The sequence below is a fragment of the Limulus polyphemus genome, unplaced genomic scaffold, assembly GCF_000517525.1.
Source record: "Limulus polyphemus unplaced genomic scaffold, Limulus_polyphemus-2.1.2 Scaffold780, whole genome shotgun sequence".
Lineage (NCBI taxonomy): Eukaryota > Metazoa > Arthropoda > Merostomata > Xiphosura > Limulidae > Limulus > Limulus polyphemus.
In genome coordinates, this window is record NW_013666390.1 from 1 (window position 1) to 5961 (window position 5961).

The following is a 5961-nucleotide window of genomic DNA, read 5'->3' on the forward strand; positions in this document are numbered from 1 at the left end:
ACTTTGTCAAACAAAAAGCACGTGAAGTTTAATTCTTAGGTTCTTTGTTGCTTTAAAAGCCACTCGTCCCTTAGTAAGCTTTAAACACTCGTGGCTTTAGGCTCTGTGTGATATGTGGCCTGAACATAAATTATAATAAAGGTTTAGAGTTTTAACTGACAAATATAATCTAAATCCGAACTAACAATGCTGACTGAACTGAATAAACGTGCTTTCAACTACTCTAACGATTAGAACACATACTTCAAAGTTCGTTTTGGAAGAAAAAAAATGTAAAAGTTTTTTAGAGAATTAGCTGGTAGAATACTCTGTTGGGAGAATATTTTAAATAATACTGTTGGATTTTGTGATAAACTGAGCGAATGTTACGTTAACCTATATTTCTGGAATAAAAACTTCGTGTTTGTTGGTAAAACACGTTAAGACATGTTCCGAATTCTTCAAAAGATTGATAGAAACACATGTTGTTGGAGATCACTAAATACAACACCGTTTTACTAAAGTTACTGAGAAGACGACGATTGTAAGCTAAGAAGTGCATTGCTCTAAAACTCTTTTTTTTTTTTTGGTTCATATTGGAAGTTAGGAGGCGGGGAGAGAAGAGGCTTAAAAATATACAAACACAACGTGTACATTGAAAACCGGTAGTTAGCCTCAACCTCACAGAAAGGTTTTGATGGTTGCCGCGAGGTATGGAAACTGCAGATGGAGACTATACTGTATGTTATTTAATCTCTTGAACTAATGCTATTATTTTAATCGTTTGAATTGTCTTTTCTTATTTCTCGGTAACAAAGACGTGCCTTGTTTGTTTACACATACAAAAAAACCTAAATGAAAGTGCTTGTTTCCTGTTAAACTTACAGTAACAGTCATTTCAAGATTCGTATTACACAATTGAACTATGGTAGGGTTGAATTTTTTTTTTTAATATAAGTATACCGTATATACATTACAATAGAAATGAGCTGGCTGGTCCCTTTGTGTGTCAGTGGTAAGTTCATGACTTACAATACTAACATTCTGGGTTCGATTCTCCACGGTGGACAGTGTGAAGATAGCCCATTGTGTAGCATTGCGTTAAGAAACTAGCAACATGAAATGGTTGAGACATCAGCTTCAACAAAGTATCTTCGAGAGAAAAATAAAATTAGGTTTCTGGACAAGACCACATGCTAAGGTATATTTTTTCTGAATTTCTGTTTCAGTGTAACTTCCTGCTTTCGTTTATGAATACTAACTAGGCTAACATATGCTGGAAAGTTTAAAGCTGACCCTCAACAAGAATTTGTAATTGTATCTTCTTTTGTTTATTTAAATGCTGACCAGATTTTTAACTTTTTTTTTTTCAGAAAATCAAGTTTTTCAACTTTCATTTAACAAGAAATGTTTCTTTAAGTAGAACGCTATTTTTTTTGTTATTTCTTACTTCCACAGACAGGGCTTTCCTTATGGCTTGAACTGAACAAGCCGAGTCTCATCTTTTCATAGCATTATTGAAAATCTTTTCTATGCGACATATAATAAAACAGCCAAATCACATCACACATTCCTGTCCATGTTCTATTTGGAAACGAATTCGTTACGGTTTTATTTATTATTAAAAACTTCTGAGTGAAACTAAATAAGATTTTATAACAACAAGTCAACCACGCCATATCTGCTACATCGAATGCCGACTAGGCCTTTCGCCTAATACCAGCTCCTCTTCAGGCCGGTTGGGATACTCCAGTTAACAACACACTCAAGTAGTATTCTGCGGACCATATTTTAAACGAATGCGTACATGAAAACATCCATATTGCAGTTTGCTTAACACAGAAGTAAAAAAAACTTTTTTTTTCTATTTTGTACTTTGGTTGCTCTTTCACTTACGTGCATGCCTCCTTTTTTTTTCCTTTTTTTTCTCTCAGAAAAATAACTAAATTTGCCAATCCATTGAAGCGCCCGGTTCTCAAATCTCAACTTGTTGCACTACAGCCACCTATTGCACGAAAGCAACAATTTTGGAATCTTTGGAGTTAAAATGCCGTGTAACAGTTGTACAGGTCAAATATGCACTTCCTTATTCGGAGCAGCCTTCATTGAAATCATATTTCTTTTGTTTCTTTTATCATCATTTCACAATAACAAAAGAATACTATATCGTATGTCGACTGTCTAGATCAGTTCAAATATTTAAAACGTTTTGTTTTCTAGTGTGAGATTGGCTAAATTTGTAACTAATGTGAAATAGTAGGCATATAGGTAATGAGGCTTTCGCGTCCGTTTGTCGCAAAAGGCCCTGCATGGCCAGGTGGCTAGGGCGTTTTACTCGCAATCTGAGGGTCTCGGGTTGGAATCCCCGTCCCTCCAAACATGCTCGCCTTTTCAGCCGTGGGGGCGTTATAAATTTACGGTGAATCCCACTATTCGTTGGTAAAAGAGTAGCCCAAGAGTTGGCGGTGGGTGGTGATGACTAGTGGCCTTCCCTTTAGTCTTTCACTGCTAAATTAGGGACGGCTAGCGCAGATAGCTCTCGTGTAGCATTGCGCGAAATCCAAAATATACCAAAGAAACAATTGTCGCAAAAATACGCTATGTACTTTCAGGCCGTGGGTGCGCTATAATAGTGACAGTCAAATCCCCCTATTCGGTCATATAAGGTTAGCGCCATAGTATTTATGTTAATCGGTAAGAAACTGTCACATGGCAAATCGAAAATAAAAATGATCGGTAGCATAACACTAGCATGGTCTTCAATTCGAAATGAGAAAAGTGAACCTAGAAAGAAAATGCAAAAAAGGCAAATTAATAATAGATATAATTACTTAGAGAGGAATGGTGTATCATATGCTCCTGTATTCATTTAGACCTCTTTATTTTTACTGTCACAACCTAAGCTCTGGTTGCTTTGTGCAAGGAATCAGATTTATTGTATTTCATTTACTCAACTCATTCTATAATGTTTTGTTGGTAACTTTAATTAGAAGACTTACCCTCAAGCATATTGCTTGTTTTCTGGTTGCTTAGCAACACTTATTAAAATGTTAATATCATTTACATAAGAAGGAAGCGTGCAATTATATCGGTCATAATAACTAGTCGAAATGAACACGCTTATTGTGTATTCTCCCTCATTGCATTTGAATACAGAGTTTTGTGTAAAGGTTTTACGCTCCAAACTCTTAAAATAAAGCTAGCCTAGCCTTTTCAGATATAAAACACCTACTAGATTCACATAATACATTTACAACTTTTCTCAGGCAGCAGCCCCCGGTGGCTGGCTTGTGTTATTAAAACAAAAGAGTTGGTTTCGGATATTAACTGTGAATATTATGCTCATAGTTTATGGATTGTAGTCACATATACACATATTACATTGAAACGATTTTGAATACATAAGTAGCGAGTCACATGACAACCACAACCGATATAAAGTCGCAGTGGGACGCCATTTATCAGAAGTACATTCTGACATTGTTTGGCGTTGCTTAAGTATATAGGGCGATGCCACCGAAAATTGATCGCTTTTGGGAAGGGTATGTAACAGCCTTTTCCTACGCAAAAGTATTCGTATACTCGGACCATAAAGATATATTCAGATTGGGGATTTAAAATTTTAACAATGGGGATATCTTTGTATTTGGAAAACAAAGAATATGGACCCACTTTGGGCACCAGAACTATCCAGAAAGAGACTTGCAAAAAGTCGTACCCGAGCTGTGGTGAACAAAATACAATGTCTTGTAGCAGTTGAGAATCCACGGACATAAAGATCATTGGCAAAAGCCGTTCACATACCCTACATAGGCCAAGCACGGCACAGTGGTTAGCGTTTCGGACTATGATCCAAGGTTCTGTGGCTCGCGTTCCGTATTATGGGGTCGTGTGTGCGTTATAAGAGTGACGGTTAAATCCCACTATTCGATTACAGTAATTTACGAATTGGCGGTGTGTGATTTTTACTAGTTGCTTTCCCTCTAATTTATCACTTCAAAATTAGAGATGGCAAGCGCATAAAGTTTTCGAGTAGCTTTGCGCGAAATTCAGTGAACAACAACAGTAAGCAACATAATCAAGAATGTTCCCCGTTTGGAAATAGGACACAAATCATGTGTACACAAGTTGCTTTTGCGACATATCTGTTCAGCTATTGGATACTTCAAGGCAGCGCCTAAAAATTTCTGTACAATTCGACTGGCCCTGGAAAATCGTTTTTCTCGTATGCTAAATGACTTATGGAAAGCATGCAGGAACGAGTAGTTTGCTTTGGACAGGCATCCTCACACCGAAACTTTTTGCAATGGAAACTACAGGGCTATTGTCAAATTGCTTAGTCGTCAGATAGAATGTGACAGGACATGGTGACATGGATCGTAACGACGTGGTGAAAATCCGAAGTCTATTTTGATAATGTGCTCAACCTCTGTAAATATATATGTATGTAGGTATAGTGAAGTGTATAAAATTGTTAACACCAGCCTATAGATAAAGTAGTGATGAAGTTGCCTTCTATATAAGAAACTCAAAACATTAACTTGGTCAAGTAATCATCGTCATATAATTGTAGGCACCTTGTCTGTGTTAACTGTACATTTATAAGATTGTTTTGCATCAACAGTTATATAAGTTATCTAGCAATACAGCCAGTTGTACGTTGAGAATACTGAAACAAATAATACATTTTAGTAGATGAAAATACATATATAATACATTTTAGTAGATGAAAATACATATATAATACATTTTAGTAGATGAAAATACATATAATACATTTTAGTTGATGAAAGTACATATAATATATTTTAGTTGATGAAAATACATATAATACATTTTAGTTGATGAAAATACATATAATACATTTTAGTTGATGAAAGTACATATAATACATTTTAGTTCATGAAAATACATATAATACATTTTAGTTCATGAAAATACATATAATACATTTTAGTTCATGAAAATACATATAATACATTTTAGTTGATGAAAATACATATAATACATTTTAGTTGATGAAAATACATATAATAAATTATACGTTTTGCTTTTTCCGATTTAAGATTTACAAGCAGGCCTGATACATTTTCCTGCTGGTAAAAAATATCAGTAGTTTAAATTTTTATGTTTACATGTTTTTTATTTTAATTAATACAGGAACAGATATTCTTAATTGATATGTATTATATACTTATTTATTTGCGAATAGTTTTGGGAGTCGTGCATCATTATTTCTGGTAAAGTGTTTTATTGGACATTTGGTAAATAAATAAGATATTTAAGAAAAATATGGGCACGAGTTATTTTCATATTGTAGAAACCGCTTATATGGTATAGTTTTTATCAATATAATTTACATTTGTATAAACGTTTACAACTATAGTTTGGTTGCTTGATGCCCCCTGTGAATCAGCCGGAAGCTTGAGATGTTATAACGCTAAAATTCATGAATTGATCCCTGGAGTGATCACAACACAGATATCACACTGTGCAACTTTGCTCTTAACAACAAAACAAAAACATGGATTCCTGCCTTTATATCCATCGCCATCTTGTGGCAAACGTAACATGATATAAAGCTTATACCGTAAACCTTCAAGCGGTTGCACTGTGGTCATCGAAGTATTTGTCCACACACAAATAAATTGGTTTTTGGTGCCCATTACCTTTATAAATGCAACAAAAACTTCACACGCGCAAATGAATTGGTTAGTTAGAGGTCCAGTATCTTTCAAACTGCTGTGAAAAACGTAACGAACGAACAAATTAGTTAACATCCAGTCAGTACCCTTCAGAATGACCAGGTGGTTAGGACACTCGACTCACAATCTGAGGGTTTCCGTCCCACCAAACATGCTCGCCCTTTCAGCCGTGGGGGCGTTATAGTGTGACGGTCAATCCCACTATTCGTTGGAAAAAAGAGTGGCCAAAGAGTTGGCGACGGGTGGTGATGACTAGCTGCCTTCCCTCTTGTCTCAC